The 15,557-nt window shown below is 50.1% G+C and overlaps 1 non-coding gene across 1 annotated transcript; it reads left to right on the top strand.

The window, feature by feature from the left end:
• The first annotated feature begins 7,116 nt into the window (after positions 1-7,116).
• LOC118154900 (U6 spliceosomal RNA) lies at positions 7,117-7,224 on the top strand. The gene has a single exon (XR_004745152.1). It is a non-coding gene; the product is annotated as a U6 spliceosomal RNA (small nuclear RNA).
• The last annotated feature ends 8,333 nt before the right edge of the window (positions 7,225-15,557 follow it).

Genomic DNA, 15,557 nt, shown 5'->3' with positions numbered 1-15,557 from the left:
AGTGAGCCGAGATTGCGCCACTGCACTCCAGCCTGGGCTACAGAGCAAGACTCTGTCTCAAAAAAATACAAAAAAAGAAAAAAAAAAGCCTGTGGTGGCTCACCCTTCTAATCCCAGCACTTTGGGAGGCCAAGGCGGGCGGATCACGAGGTCAGGAGATCAAGACCAACCTGGCTAAACATGGTGAAACCCCATCTCTACTAAAAATACAAAAAAAATTAGCCGGGTGTGGTGGCACATGCCTGTAATCCCAGTTACTTCAGAGGCTGAGGCCGGAGAATTGTTTGAATCCAAGACGTGGAGGTTGCAGTGAGCCGAGATCGAGCCACTGCACTCCAGCCTGGGTGACAGAGCAAGACTCCATCTCAAAAAGAAAAAACATTACAAAATTAGCCGAGCGTGGTAGCACATGCCTATAATCTGTTACTCAGGAGGCTGAGGCAGAAGAATTGCTTGAACAGGGAGGCAGAGATTGCAGTGAGCTGAGATCGCACCATTGCACTCCAGTCTGGGCAACAAGAGTGAAACTCTGTCTCAGAAAAAAAAAAAAAGAAAAGAAAATAGGCCGGGCACAGTGGTTCATGCTTGTAACCCCAGCACTCTGGGAGGCCAAGGTGGGTGGATCATGAGGTCAGGCTTTCGAGACCATCCTGGGCAATATGGTAAAACCCCGTCTATACTAAAATATACAAAAAATTAGCCAGGTGGGGTGATGCTTGCTTGTAGTCCCATCTACTTGGGAGACTGAGGCAGGAGAATCACTGGAACCCAGGAGGTGGAGGGGGCTGTGAGCCAAGATTGTGCCACTGCGATCCAGCCTGGGCAACAAAACAAGACTCTGTCTCAAAAAAATAAATAAAAATAAAAATGCATAAACCACTCTGAGAAGGGTCCATGGGTCCCACTAGACTCCAGGGGGGCTGTGGCACAGAAGAGGAAGCAGCCCTGGCCAGCACCAACTGCCCTCACCGTCACCCCCAGCTCTCCCTCCTGGCATCCCTGTCTCCACTCCTGTGCCTCAGTGGCCTGGCACCCTTCCTCAGTAGGTCGGCCACCTTCAGTGGCCACACGCTGCCATCTGCTGGAGTTGGCCCACATGACACCCCGGTGGCCCTTCTCTTCCCTGTGGCACCTCTGTCCTGGGGCAGTAGGTTGGCACTGCCTGACCAGGAGGAAGACACTTGGGGCAGGTCAGCATCAGAGCACAAAATGAGGGTCTCAGAGCTGGAGGCAGGGCCATCTGTAATTTCAGCATCAGGCAGAAAGAATCCTTAAGGACAGTTGCTCTTTGACTAGATAAACGAGCACAACGGACAGCATTAAAAAATTAAAAAAAAAAAATGTGAGAAGTTTCTCTCCCACCCTGTCCTTGGCTTCAAACTTTTTTTTTTTTTTTTTTTTTTAAACGGAGTCTCCCTCTGTGGCCCAGGCTGGTGTGCAATGGCATGATCTCAGCTCACTGCAACCTCCACTTCCCTAGTTCAAGTGATTCTTCTGCCTCAGCTCTGGAGTAGCTGGGATTATAGGCGAATGCCACCATGCATGGCTAAGTTTTGTTTTTTTTTTTTTTTTGAGACGGGGTTTTGCTCTTGTTACCCAGTCTGGAGTGCAATGGCGCGATCTCGGCTCACTGCAACCTCCGCCTCCTGGGTTCAGGCAATTCTCCTGCCTCAGCCTCCTGAGTAGCCGGGATTACAGGCACGCGCCACCATGCCCAGCTAATTTTTTGTATTTTTAGTAGAGATGGGGTTTCACCATGTTGACCAGGATGGTCTCGATCTCTTTTTTGTTTTTTTGAGACGGGGTTTCGCTCTTGTTACCCAGGCTGGAGTGCAATGGCGCAATCTCGGCTCACAGCAACCTCCGCCCCCTGGGTTCAGGCAATTCTCCTGCCTCAGCCTTCTGAGTAGCTGGGATTACAGGCACGCACCACCGTGCCCAGCTAATTTTTTGTAATTTTTTAGTGGAGACGGGATTTCACCATGTTGACCAGGATGGTCTCGATTTCTTGACCTCGTGATCCACCCGCCTTGGCCTCCCACAGTGCTGGGATTACAGGCTTGAGCCACCGTGCCCGGCTAAATTTTGTATTTTTAGTAGAGATGGAAGTTTCACCATGTTGGCCAGGCTGGCCTCAAATTTTACCAGTTTCCCTCTCCAGAGTTGTCCAACACACAGCCAAAAAATGAATATGTGTTTTAACGCTGCCTTTCTTTTCTTCTTCTTCTTTTTCTTTTCCTTTTTTTTTTTTTTGAGACGGAGTTTCCTCTTGTTATGCAGGCTGGAGTGCAATGGCGCGATCTCGGCTCACTGCAACCTCCGCCTCCTGGGTTCAGGCAATTCTCCTTCCTCAGCCTCCTGAGTAGCTGGGATTACAGGCACACGCCACCATGCCCAGCTAATTTTTTGTATTTTTAGTAGAGACGGGGTTTCACCATGTTGACCAGGATGGTGAAACCCCATGTTGACCTGGATGGTCTCGATCTGTTGACCTCGTGATCCACCCACGTAGGCCTCCCAAAGTGCACAGGCTTGAGCCACCGCGCCCGGCACTCTTTTCTTCTTCTCTTTTCCCTCCCTCTCTCTCTTTCTTTCCCTCCTTCCTCCCTACACCCCACCCCCCACTCTTTCTTTCTTGGACCAGGTCTTTCTTTTTGAGACAAGGTGCCGGGTGCGGTGGCTCACGCCTGTAATCCCAGCACTTTGGGAGGCCTAAGTGGGTGGATCATCTGAGGTCAGGAGTTCAAGACCAGCCTGACCAACATGGAGAAACCCCGTCACTACTAAAAATACAAAACTTAGCTGGGCGTGGTGGCACATCCCTGTAATCCCAGCTACTCCGGAGGCTGAGGCAGGACAGTCACCTGAACCTGTGAGGCACAGGTTGCAGTGAGCAGAGACAGCACCACTGCACTCCAGCCTGGGCGACAAGAGTGAAACTACATCTCAAAAAAAAAAGAGACAACGTTGGCTAGGCTGGAGTGTAGTGGCACTATCATGGCTCACTGTGGCCTCTACCGCCTAAACTCAAGCAAGTTTCCCACCTCCCAAAGTGGTGGGATTACAAGCATGGGCCATTGCACACCTTTGGCGTCTTAAATGCCAGTGCAGACCAGGTGCCTCACACATTAGCTTTTTTTTTTTTTTTGTGATGGAGTCTTGCCCTGTTACCCAGGCTGGAGTGCAATGGCGAAATCTCAGTTCACTGCAACCTCTGCCTCCCAGATTCAAGTGATTCTCCTCCCTTAGCCTCCTGGGTAGCTAGGATTACAGGTATTCGCCACCACGTTTCTTTCATATCTTTAGTAGAGATGGGGTTTCACCATGTTGGCCAGGCTGGTCTTGAACTCCTGACCTCGTGGTCTGCCTGCCTCCGCCTCCCAAAGTGGTGAGAGAGTGGCTCACGCCCGTAATCCCAGCACTTTGGGAGGCCGAGGTGGGTGGATCACGAGGTCAAGAGATCGAGACCATCCTGGTCAACATGGTGAAACCCCATCTCTACTAAAAATACAAAAAATTAGCTGGGATGGTGGCGCATGCCTGTAATCCCAGCTACTCAGGAGGTTGAGGCAGGAGAATTGTCTGAACCCAGGAGGCGGAGGTTGCGGTGAGCCGAGATCACGCCATTGCACTCCAGCCTGGGTAACAAGAGTAAAACTCCATCTCAAAAAAAAAGAAGTAGCAACCTCAATTTTTTCTCTTTATTTTTCTCAGATCATTTCCAAGCAGTCCATTGAAATAACATCTTTCCATATGTTATACCGGACTGAGCATAGAAAGTCAACACCAAGATAAAAGTATGCCAAATTGCAGGGTTTATTGCCGGCGGCCACGGAGAACTCCCATCTCTCCAACCCGTGGCAGAGAAAGAAGGGTGACAAGACCTTTTTATACCCGTAAAACCACCTTTGGAGTGGGGGTGAGGGGCTTCAGACATTCTGAGGGCTAGTGGATTCTGCAAATCACCTTCTGGGCGGAGATGAGGGTGAGGGGCGGGGATGGGGGTGAGGGGTTTCCGGACATTCCGAGGGCCGGGGACTCTTTGACATTCTGATTGTTACTTGAGTGGTTCACAAAAGCTAAGATTAGCATTCGTCTACACATTGTCTGGGTAGGGTGGGGATCACAGTCCTTAATTACTTATTCACATTTGGGTTATAGAGAGCAGTTTCAACAGAAAGCTGAGGTATGGTTGAGGTATGCAGTTTTATGGGGCTTTTTACTATGTCACACATAGAAACAGGAATACCGAGACATTGTTAGAAATTGCAGGATACTTTTAGGATTCTCTTACTCACCTCCAAAATTCCAGGGATACTGAGTTGAGTAGTTCTGTATTCCTTTGTGGTGGATTTGCATTTCAAAGGGATTTCATAGGACTATGATGCTTTAACCACCAAAATGATTAGATGGATTTTTGATCAATAGGGTCTGAGGTAGCTTGGTCTCTGGGTGGAGGATTTTATCTGTGGTGTCCCTAAGTCCAGGTGTTAGAGGGCCATTATCTCTTCTATTCCTCAGTGCTTGATGAGTTTGGGTAGTGTGAGTTGGTCCTTCAGAAAGGGATTCCCTCTGGCCCACAGAGCTGGGGACTGTACTGCAGACCGTGGTGGATTCTTAGGTTCAGCGTTTTGGAGCCTGCAAATGAAGCTGACAAGAGATAAACAAGAGACATGTTGGCAGGCAGGAATTTGCAGAAAAATGTAACTCAAGGAGGCAGTTAGAATTTGGGGTTATATACTACTGAATGCCATAGGGGAAAAAGTAATTAAAAAAAAACAATTTGGGGTTATATATTATTTTTTGTTCCTCCCCTCGCTTCCCACCCCCCCCACCCCCCGCCGCCCTTTTTTCTGAGACGAAGTCCTGCTCTGTCGTCCAGGCTGGAGTGCAGTGGTGTGATCTCAGCTCACTGCAACCTCCGCCTCCTGGGTTTAAGTAATTCTCTTGCCTAAGCCTCCCGAGTAGCAGGGATTTCAGGCACAAATCCCTGTTGTTTTTTTTTGAGACAGAGTCTCGCTCTGTTGCCAGGCGCCAGGCTAGAGTGCAGTGGCACGATCTCGGCTCACTGCAACCTCCACCTCCCGGGTTCAAGCAATTCTCCTGTCTCAGCCTCCCCAGTAGCTGGGACTACAGGCGCACGCCACCACATCCAGCTAATTTTTGTATTTTTAGTAGAGACGGGGTTTCACCATGTTGGCCAGGATGGTCTCAATCCCTTGACCTGGTGATCCGCCCGCCTCAGCCTCCCAAAGTGCTGGGATTACAGGCTTGAGCCACCACGCCCGACCAATTTTTTTAAATTTTCATTAGAAACAGTGTTTCACCATGTTGGCAAGGCTAGTCTCAAACTCCTGACTTCAAGTGATCTGCCCACCTCCGCCTCTCAAAGTGCTGGGGATTACAGGCATGAGCCACCGTTCCCAGCCCATATATTATCTTAATATGAGAAGTAATGGGGAGAAAAGACACTTAGGGAAAACAAAGTATTTTTAGGAAAGATAAATGGGCTCTTAGTGAGAGGATCGCTTGAGCCCAGGATTTTGAGGTTGCAGTGAGCTCTGCTGGCACCATCGCACTCCAGCCTGGGAGAGGAAGCAAGACCCTGTCTCAAAACAAACAAACAAACAAACAAAAAAAGCCTTTAGGAGAATAAGTGGAGATACTTTTGTTACAATGTCTGTTGAGGTGATTTATTCTCCCCGCCACCTGTCCCCATGGAGTCTGCTCTGTCCCCTAGCCAGGCTGGAGTGCAGTGGTGCCATCTCCACTCACTGCAACCTCTGCCTCCTGGGTTCCAGTGATTCTCCTGCCTCAGCCTCTCAGGTAGCTGGGACTAATTTTGTATTTTTAGCAGAGACGGGGTTTCACCACATTGGCCACGCTGGTATCAAACTCGTGACCTCAGGTGATCCACCTGCCTTAGCCTCCCAAAGTGCTGGGATTACAGGTGTGAGCCGCCCCTCCCAGCCTAGGTGATTTCTTAACATTGTGCTGACTTTTCTGTCTTCCTGTTGCGAAACTCCAGGAAAGGATATTGAGGACAGCTGGATTCTTTTGGGAGGACCTGCTTTTAGATAAGAGATATTCAGTGGGGAAAAGAAGAACAACTTTGGGAGGGCTGAGGTGGAAGGATCATTTGAGCCCAGGAGGTGGAAGTTGAAGTGAGGCGTGATCATGCCACCTGGGCAAGAGTGGGACCCTGTCTCAAAACAAAACAAAACAACTCTACCAGTGATACAGATACACATCATTTATGATGGGGCTATGCCCTGATAAACCCATGGTAGGCTGAAAATATTGCTGAGCATGGTGGCTTGTGTCTGTAGTCCCAGCTACTCAGCAGGCGGAGGCAGGAGGATTGCTTGAGCCCAGAAGTTCAGGATGTTACTGCTGTATGCCAAGCAGGTGTTCACACTGAGTTTGGTATCAATATGGTGACCTCTCAGGAGCAGGGAACTACCAGATTACCTAAGGGGGAGTGAACTGTGATGGTCACTAGCAGTATGGAGCCCGAGCATAGCCACTGCACTCCAGCCTGGGCAACATAGCCAGACCCTGTCTCTAAAAAAAAGAAAATATCCTAAGGCCAGGCGCAGTGGCTCACACCTGTAATCCCAGTACTTTGGGAGGCCAGGGCAGGCAGATCACTTAAGGTCAGGAGTTCAAGACTAGCCTGGCCAACATGGTGAAACCCTGTCTCTACTAAAAATACAAAAAATGAGCCTGGTGTGATGGCGGGTGCCTGTGATCCCAGCTACTCGGGAGGCTAAGGCAGAAGAATTGCTTGAACCTAGGAGGTGGAGGTTGCATTGAGCCGCGATTGTGCCATTGCACTCCAGCCTGGGCAACAGAGTGAGGCTCCATCTCAAAAAAATACATATCTTAAGTGGAAAATGCATTGAATATACCTAACCTACCAGCTGTCATCACTTAGCCTTGCCTGCCCTAAATGTGTTCAGAACACTGACGTCAGCCTATAATTGAGCAAAATCATTTGGCAGGCTGGGTGCAGAGGTCATGCTTGTAATCGCAGCACCGAGGCGAGAGGATTGTTCCAGAACAGCCTGGGCAACATAGTGAGACCCTGTTGCTATGAAAAAAAAGGAAGGAATGGTGCTCCCTTCGGCAGCACAGATACTAAAATTGGAATGATACAGAGAAGAGTAGCATGGCCCCTGCGCAAGGATGACACCAGTTTTTAAAGAATAATAAAAAAGGCTGGGCGCGGTGGCTCACGCCTGTAATCCCAGCACTTTGGGAGGCTGAGGCGGGTGGATCATGGGGTCAAGAGATCGAGACCATCCTGGTCAACAAGGTGAAACCCTGTCTCTACTAAAAATACAAAAAATGAGCCTGGTGTGATGGCGGGTGCCTGTGATCCCACCTACTCGGGAGGCTGAGGCAGGAGAATTGCTTGAACCCAGAAGGCGGAGGTTGCAGTGAGCCGAGATCGTGCCATTGCACTCCAGCCTGGGTAACAAGAGCGAAACTCCATCTCAAAAAAAAAAAAATAATAAATATAATAATAATAAAAAACAAAAAAGGAAGGAAGGGAGGGACGGAGGGAGGGAAGAAGGAAGGAAGAGAGGAAGGGAGGGGCTGGGTGGCTCAAGCCTATAATTAATTCCAGCACTTTGGGAGGCCCAGGTGGATGGATCGCTTGAGGTCAGGCGTTCTAGACCAGCCTGGCCAACATGGTGAAACCCTGTCTCTACTAAAAATACAAAAATGAGCCAGCATGGTGGTGCACGCTTATAGTTCCGGCTACTCAGGAGGCTGAGGCACGTGAGAATCTCTTGAATCCAGGAGGCAGAGGTTGCAGTGAGCCAAGATGGTGCCATTGCACTCCAGCCTGCGCCAGAGACTCTGCCTCAAGCAAAATAAAATAAAAAGAAATAAAGGGAAGGAAGGAGAGAGAGAGAAAGGGAAAGAGAAAGAAAGAAAATCAGATCCTTGGGCAGCACAGCCCACTGCAGAAGGTGGGAAGAAATAAAGAAAGAGGGGCCAGGCATGGTCGCTCACACCTGTAATCCTAGCACTTTGGGAGGCCAAGGTGGGTGGATCACCTAAGGTCAGGAGTTTTATATCAGCTTGACCAACATGAAGAAACCCTGTCTCTACTAGAAATGAAAAAAAAAAATAGCCAGGCGTGGTGGCACATGCCTGTAATCCCAGCTAGTGGAGAGGCCGAGGCAGAAGAATTGCTTGAACCCGTGAGGCGGAGGTTGCAGTGAGCTGAGATTGTGTCACTGCCCTCCAGCCTGAACAACAACAGTGAAACTCTGTAAAAAAAAAAAGAAAGAAAGAAAAAAAGAAGAGAGAGGGAGAAAGAGAGGGAGGGAAGGGAGAGAAAGGAAGGAAGAAAGAAGGGAAGAAAGGAAAGAGAAAGAAGGAAGGAAGGAAAGAGCGAACAGGAAACAAAATGAAGTGGAAATTACAGGAATTATGGTTATATGATTTTTTTTTTTTTTTTGAGACGGAGTTTCGCTCTTGTTACCCAGGCTGGAGTGCAATGGCACGATCTCGGCTCACCGCAACCTCCGCCTCCTGGGTTCAGGCAATTCTCCTGCCTCAGCCTCCTGAGTAGCTGGGATTACAGGCACGCACCACCGTGCCCAGCTAATTTTTTGTATTTTTAGTAGAGACGGGGTTTCACCATGTTGACCAGGATGGCCTCGATCTCTTAACCTCTGATCCACCCGCCTCGGCCTCCCAAAGTGCTGGGATTACAGGCGTGAGCCACCGCGCCCGGCCTTTTTTTTCCTTTTGTCTGAGACAGGGTCTGGCTCTGTCACCCAGGCTGGAGAGCAGTGGCACAATCTCCGCTCACTGCAGTGGGATAAGCATATTTCTGTCTGTGAAGTCAGTGGGGCACGTGATCCCAAGCTCAAGTGATTCTCCTACCTCAGCCTCTGTAGTAGATGGGACCACGGTGTGTGCCACCACACCTGGCTCATTTTTATATCTTTTCTGAGACTGGGTCTCACTATGTTGCCTAGGTTGGCCTTGAACCTCAGTTTGAGCAAGCTTCTCTCCTCAGCCTCCGGAAGTGCTGGGATTCAAAGCACTTGGCCCACTCCTGCCCCCGCCCCCGCCCCCAGGCAAAGATTCAAGTCCCCTGTAACGTGCACTATCTTCCTGCTCACGAATCAGCCCTCTTCTTGTCTGAATTTCCACCAGACCGTGAATGGGGACCTCATCTCTGTGGCTCACGCAACTGGCTCCACAAATGGCTGTGGGACCAGCGTGTTTCCGTCTGTGACATTAATGGGGCACGTGGACAGGGGGTCTTTGGTTCTGAAATTTGTTAGGGTGGACGATTCTTCTGGGTTTGCTCTTTCTTGCACTCCACACCGCCACAGGGCGATGGTCAGGACACCGTTGACCTACGCGTTCTGCCCTCGGGAGCGCACTTGTGCGCGGGGAAACTGGCTGACCGGTGGCCACGGGGTGAGGCGTGAGCAGCTCAGACTAGAATAGAAGGTCTAAATTTAAACGGTGACTGGAGGCTTTAGAGAGCAGGCCCTCCAGGCGGCAGCTCGCCCCGCCCGCGGCCACACCCTCCCGCGCCCTCCCAGAGTGGAAACTGTTTCTTCCTGGCTGCTGAGAACCGGTTTCCTCCCAAGGAAATAACGTCTCACCGCAGCTGTGGCAGGAGCTGCCCTCTGGAATTTCCCTGCAGCGATGAAACACCCTCCTGGCTGAGCTGCTATGAGATGGGACACGCCTAGAGCCTGCCAGTGCACAGCCCAGAGGGAGACACACCCAGAGACGCACAGATATAAACAGAAACACTGGAAACCCTCCCCAGGAGCGGCCGGGCCGCGGGGACCCTGGTGAAGCCGCTGCAGCCCTGGCTCTGCCCCGGTTCCTGCCCCCTGTGCTGCGAGCGTGGGTCGGCTCCTCTTCCTGAACCCCTGTTTTCACCTCTACAGTATTGAGAGAGATCTTTTAAAAATCAAAATAGAACGGAACTTCAAAGGAATAATCCTAGAAAGTTCTGTGATTATTTCAAAGATGTTGCTTTCACTGTTCAAAATACGTTATTTTTAAAGTAGTTCATATTTTATTTTAAGACAGGGTTTCACCATGTTGGTCAGGCTGGTCTTGAACTCCCGACCTCAGGTGATCCGCCCGCCTTGGCCTCCAAAGTGCTTGGAGTACAGGCGTGAGCCACTACCCCCGGCCTAAAGTCTTTTTTTTTTTTTTTAAAAAAAAAACTTCTTTTCAGGGCTGAACATAGTGACTCACGCCGGTAATCCCAGCACCTTGGGTGGCTGAAGCAGGAGGATCACTGTAGGCCAGGAGTTCAAGATCAGCCTGGGTAACACATACGGAGACCGCCCTCCAGCCCATCTCTACAAAAAATTAGCTTTTCATGATGGCATAAGCCTGAAGGTGGGAGGGTCACTAAAGCCGCGGCGGTCAAGGATGCAGTGATTGCACCACTGCCCTCCAGCCTGGGCCACAGTGAAACACTATCTAAACAACAAAAAAAAATTCTGACCGGGCGTGGTGGCTCATGCCTGTAATTCCAGTACTTGGGGAGGTTCGAGCCAGTAGATCACTTGAGATCAGGAGTTTGAAACCAGCCTGGCCAACATGGTGAAACCCCCATCTCTACTTAAAAATACAAAAAAATTAGCTGGGCATAGTGGCGCATGCCATTAATCCCAGTAGTCTCGAGGTTGAGGTAGGAAAATTGCTTGAACCTGGGAGGTGGAGGTTGCAGTAAGCTGAGATCGAGCCATTGCACTCTAGCCTGGATAACAAGAGTGAAACTCCACCTCAAAAAAAAAGGTGTGGCGGCTCACACCTGCAATCCCAGCACTTTGGGAGGCCCAGGTGGGTGGATCACAAGGGTGCGTGCCTATAGTCCCAGCTACTTAGGAGGCTGAGGCAGAATTGCTTGAACCCAGGAGGTGGAGGCTGCAGTGAGGTGAGATCGCACCACTGCACTCCAGCCTGGGTGACAAAGTGAGACTACGTCTCAAAAAAAAAAAAAAAAAAATTTCCGGCTGGGCACGGTGGCTCATGCCTGTTAATCCCAGAACTTTTGAAGGCCAAGGCCGGAAGATCACTGGAGGTTGGGAGTTCAAGACCAACCTGACCAACATAGAGAAACCCCATCTCTACTAAAAATACAAAATTAGCTGGGTGTGGTGGCAGGTAATCCCAGCTACACAGGAGGCTGAGACAGGAGAATCGCTTGAACTTGGGAAGAGGTTGTGGTGAGCCGAGCTCGTGCCATTTTACTCCAGTCTGGGCAACAAGAGCAAGACTCCATCTCAAAAAAAAAAATTCATTTCAGAACCTGTTTTTGGAACATACAAGTCGGCCTTGGCACATTTCCAGGCATTTTGTTTTTGTCTTGAGTGATCATTACCCTTGGTACCAAGACACTTCATGCTGGTTCCAAACAATGAATTTAAAAGATTCCTGTAAACCAGGCACAGTGGCTCATGCCTGCAATCCCAGCATTTTCGGAGGGCTGAGGCGGGTGGATCACTTGAGGCCAGGAGTTTGAGACCAGCCTGGCCAACATGGCAAAACCCCGTCTCCACTAAAAATACAAAAATGAGTTGGGCATGGTGGTGGGTGCCTGTAGTTCCAGCTACTTGGGGGGGCTGAGACAGGAGAACCACTTGAACCCGGGAGGTGGAGGTTGTAGTGAGCGGAGATGGCACCATTGTACTCCAGTCTGGGCAATGGAGACTCTCAAAAAAAAAAAAAAAGACTACTGAGAAGGGTCTGGCAAATGCGGTCACTGTAGCCACATCCACCCAATGCTCAAAGCTGGCCCCCAGAGGGGGACAACCGCCCTGGATGGTCAAGCTCCACTTTCTAAACTTCTCAGCCATGAGCAGGGTCCTGGTAGAGCCTTGAACAGCCCAACACTCGGACACAGAATGCACGGGAGCGCGCGCGCGCGCGCGCACACACACACACACGCGGCCAAATGGAAACTTCCCATTTCAGCCACAACCCCTAGAGGCAGCAGTGTGGCAGGTCCCCAGCCACACCTCCTGGGCTTATGTTCGCCCTGGGACTGTAGGGCAGAGGCTATCCCAGATGGATCAGGTCGGGGTGGCCACAGCCCTGGATGCCCGCTATGCCGGCTCTGACTCAGGCTCCAGGAGTAGAGCGAATTCTAAGGGGACAGACACACACTGGGTTGCTGGGCAACAGAGCAGTAGCGCACAGGGACGCACCCACTTTGGGACAACACACTCATACTGTTTGGGCACAAACAGAATTGCAGGAAGCAGGCTGCTCCACAGGGCCCCTCTCCAAGCAAATGTGACCGTTGGGAAAAGCCTCCGGGCAGAACCGGCTGAGGAACTGAAAAGCCCACTCATCTGCCCCCCAGAACACTTCCCCGGATTTGGACAGTGTCCAGGCAAGGCCCCACTCCCAGTCACCCCTTAGTAACACACCCTCTCTTCTGGGTGCTCGGTCTAGACTCCTCGCCTCCTTTGGTTTTCCCTTGGAAAACCTTTAGCTTTTCCATTTTAATCAGCCAGTGACCAAATGATCTATTTCTGTAACTTCTAAGTAGTAGCCAAGGGTTGTTTCGAAAGATCTACAGTAACTTACAAATAATGCCTTTGACGTTTGGTTTGATTTCTTTTCTTTTTCTTTCTTTCTTCTTTTTTTTTTTTTTTTTGAGACAGAGTTTTGCTCTTTCTGCCCGGGTTGGAGTGCAATGGTGTGATCTCGGCTCACTGCAACCTCCGCCTCCTGGGTTCAGGCAATTCTCCTGCCTCAGCCTCCTGAGTAGCTGGGATTACAGCCATGAGCCACCATGCCCAGCTAATTTTTTGTATTTTTAGTAGAGACGGGGTTTCACCATGTTGACCAGGATGGTCTCGATCTCTTGACCTCGTGATCCACCCTCCTCGGCCTCCCAAAGTGCTGGGATTATAGGCATGAGCCACCTGGCCCGGCCAAGAAAAGATCTTTTATCTGAGGAATTTGAGTCCTTTTCAGTTATCAGGCCCAGAGTGACATTAAAATGAGCCAGCAATCCGGGCCTACTGCCCGCTTTCAACAGAGCATTAATCTCTGAAACTGCTGGCTATTAACCTAATAATGCCATGAGGGGACTCTCTACCATTGTATGATCCGCATCATTGTAAAACTTAACCTGGAGCTTCACAATGTAAAGGCAATCATTAATCAGTGTTACTTCTGTAAACCAATGAGAAATTCCGACGAACAACCTCGTATTAGCCTATTCTCCCTGTCTCCCTTTTGTACCTTTAAAAACCAGTGTGTAGGCTGGGCGCGGTGGCTCATTCCTGTAATCCCAGCATTTAGGGAGGCCAGGGCGGGTGGATCACGAGGTCAGAGATCGAGGCCATCCTGGCCAACACGGTGAAACCCTGTCTGTATTAAAAAAAAAAAAAAATAGCTGGGAGTGGTGGCATGTACCTGGAGGCGGACATTGCAGTGAGCTGAGATTGCACCACTGTACGCCAGCCTGGGAACAAAGCAAGACTCTGTCTCAAAAAAAAAAAAAAAAAAAAATGCTGGGTGTGGTGGCTCATGCCTATAATCCCAGTACTTTGGGAGGCTCAGGTGGGTGGATCACCAGAGGTCAGGGGTTTGAAACCATGCTGGCCAACATGGTGAAAACTCGTCTCTACTAAAAATACAGAATTAGCCGGGCATGGTGGCACATGCCTGTAATCCCAGCTACCTGGGAGGCTGAGGCAGGAGAATGGCTTTGACCTGGGAGGTGGAGGTTGCAGTGAGCCGAAATCACATTTGCACTCCAGCCTGGACAACAAGAGCGAAACTCCATCTCAAAACAAAAAAACAAAAAACCATGTGTAGCTGGTGCAGTGGTGAATGCCTGTAGTTCCAGCTACTCTGGAGGCCAAGGCAGGAGGATCACTTGAGCCCAGGAATTCAAATCCAAACTGGGCAACATAGTGAGACCCCCCCATCTCATAAAATAATAACATAAGATACATAAAATAAAATAAAACAGGCCGGTGGGTTCTGTGACTCACAGTGTAATCCCAGCACTTTGGGATAACGAAGCTGGTGGATCAGTTGAGGCCAGGAGTTTGAGACCAGCCTGGCCAACACGGTGAAACCCCATCTCTATTAAAAATACAAAAAATTAGCTGGGTGTGGTGGCAGGCGCCTGTAATCTCAGGATACTCAGGAGAATCGCTTGAACTGGAGGTGGAGGTTGCAGTGAGCCGAGATTACGCCATTGCACTCTAGCCTGGGTGACAGAGCAAGACTCCATCTCAAAAAAAAAAAAAAAGAAACAGGTTAGGCTGGGCACAGTGGCTCATGCCTGTAATCTCAGCACTTTGGGAGGCTGAAGGGAAAGGACGCTTGAGCCCAGGAGTTTGAAACCAGGGTGGGCAATAATGTGAGACCTCCTATCTACAGAAAAAGTTAGCTGGGTGTGGTGGCGCCTGCCTGTAGTGTCAGCTATTAGGGAGGCTGAGGTGGGAGAATTACTTGAGACTGGCTCTCTACAGTGAGCCATGATTGTGCCACCATACTCCAGCCTGGACAACAGAGCCAGACCCTATCTATATACATGCATACACACACACACACACACACACTCAGAATTTAAAGTGTTTACTTGAGCCAAAGTGCTGGGATTACATGCGTGAGCCACCGCGCCTGGCCAACCTGTGTATTTTTTATGTTAGGTTTGATGATGAAGTGTACAGTCATGGAGAAGTGTGGTGTGATAAATAAATATTATCTAATGGCAGTAAACTGGTGGGGGAGGGCTGGTGTGTGGGATTTAGCAAGGACTGTTTGCTCAGAGTCTTGTCTGTGTCCCTGTGTCTTTGCAGATAAGGCTGTTCCTCTCCTCCAGATATCAGAAGGGCATCTCTGGAATGAGACTCTTTCCCTTTCCCCACCAAGAGAGTCTTGCTCTGTCGCGCTGGCTGGAGTGCAGTGATATGATCTTGGCTCACTGCAACCTCTGCCTCCCAGGTTCAAGCAATTCTCCTGCTTCAGTCTCCCAAATAGCTGGGATTATAGGCACCTGCCACCACACCGGGCTATTTTTTTGTATTTTAAATTAGAGATGGGGTTTCACCATGTTGGCCAGGCTGGTCTCAAACACCTGAGCTCGTGATCCACCCACCTCAGCCTCCCAAAGTGCTGGGATTACAGGCGTGAGCCACTGCGTCTGACCCTGGAGTGAGACTCTCATAACCTGCTTTAGAGGAGCAGGGTGAGAGGAGGGTGAGAGAGTCCTTTTTGCTCCTAGGGTTCTCCAGATGCTGAGGTGCCATATTTTGGGGTGGTATGTCCTGAACTCCATCAGTTCTGTCCCATTCTTGGGATGTTTCCAAGCCTGTGTTGGCTTGGGCGAGATAATCTGGTTTCCAGAGGCTAGGCCAGGCCTCTCCAGCACTGTCACCCCACAGGACTGACCTAGGAGCACCTTGGAGCTACACTTGGCCATGAAGATCCTTGCCCTTTCCTTCCTCCTTTCCCCTCCTCCCCCACTTCCTTCCCTCCCTGGAACAGTGACCCTTAGTGAACTGGGCCTCTGTGAACCC

The sequence above is a fragment of the Callithrix jacchus genome, chromosome 6 (genome assembly GCF_049354715.1).
Source record: "Callithrix jacchus isolate 240 chromosome 6, calJac240_pri, whole genome shotgun sequence".
Taxonomy (NCBI): Eukaryota; Metazoa; Chordata; class Mammalia; order Primates; family Cebidae; genus Callithrix; species Callithrix jacchus.
Note: the sequence above shows the minus strand (reverse complement) of the source record. Positions and strands in the feature narration are given on the sequence as shown.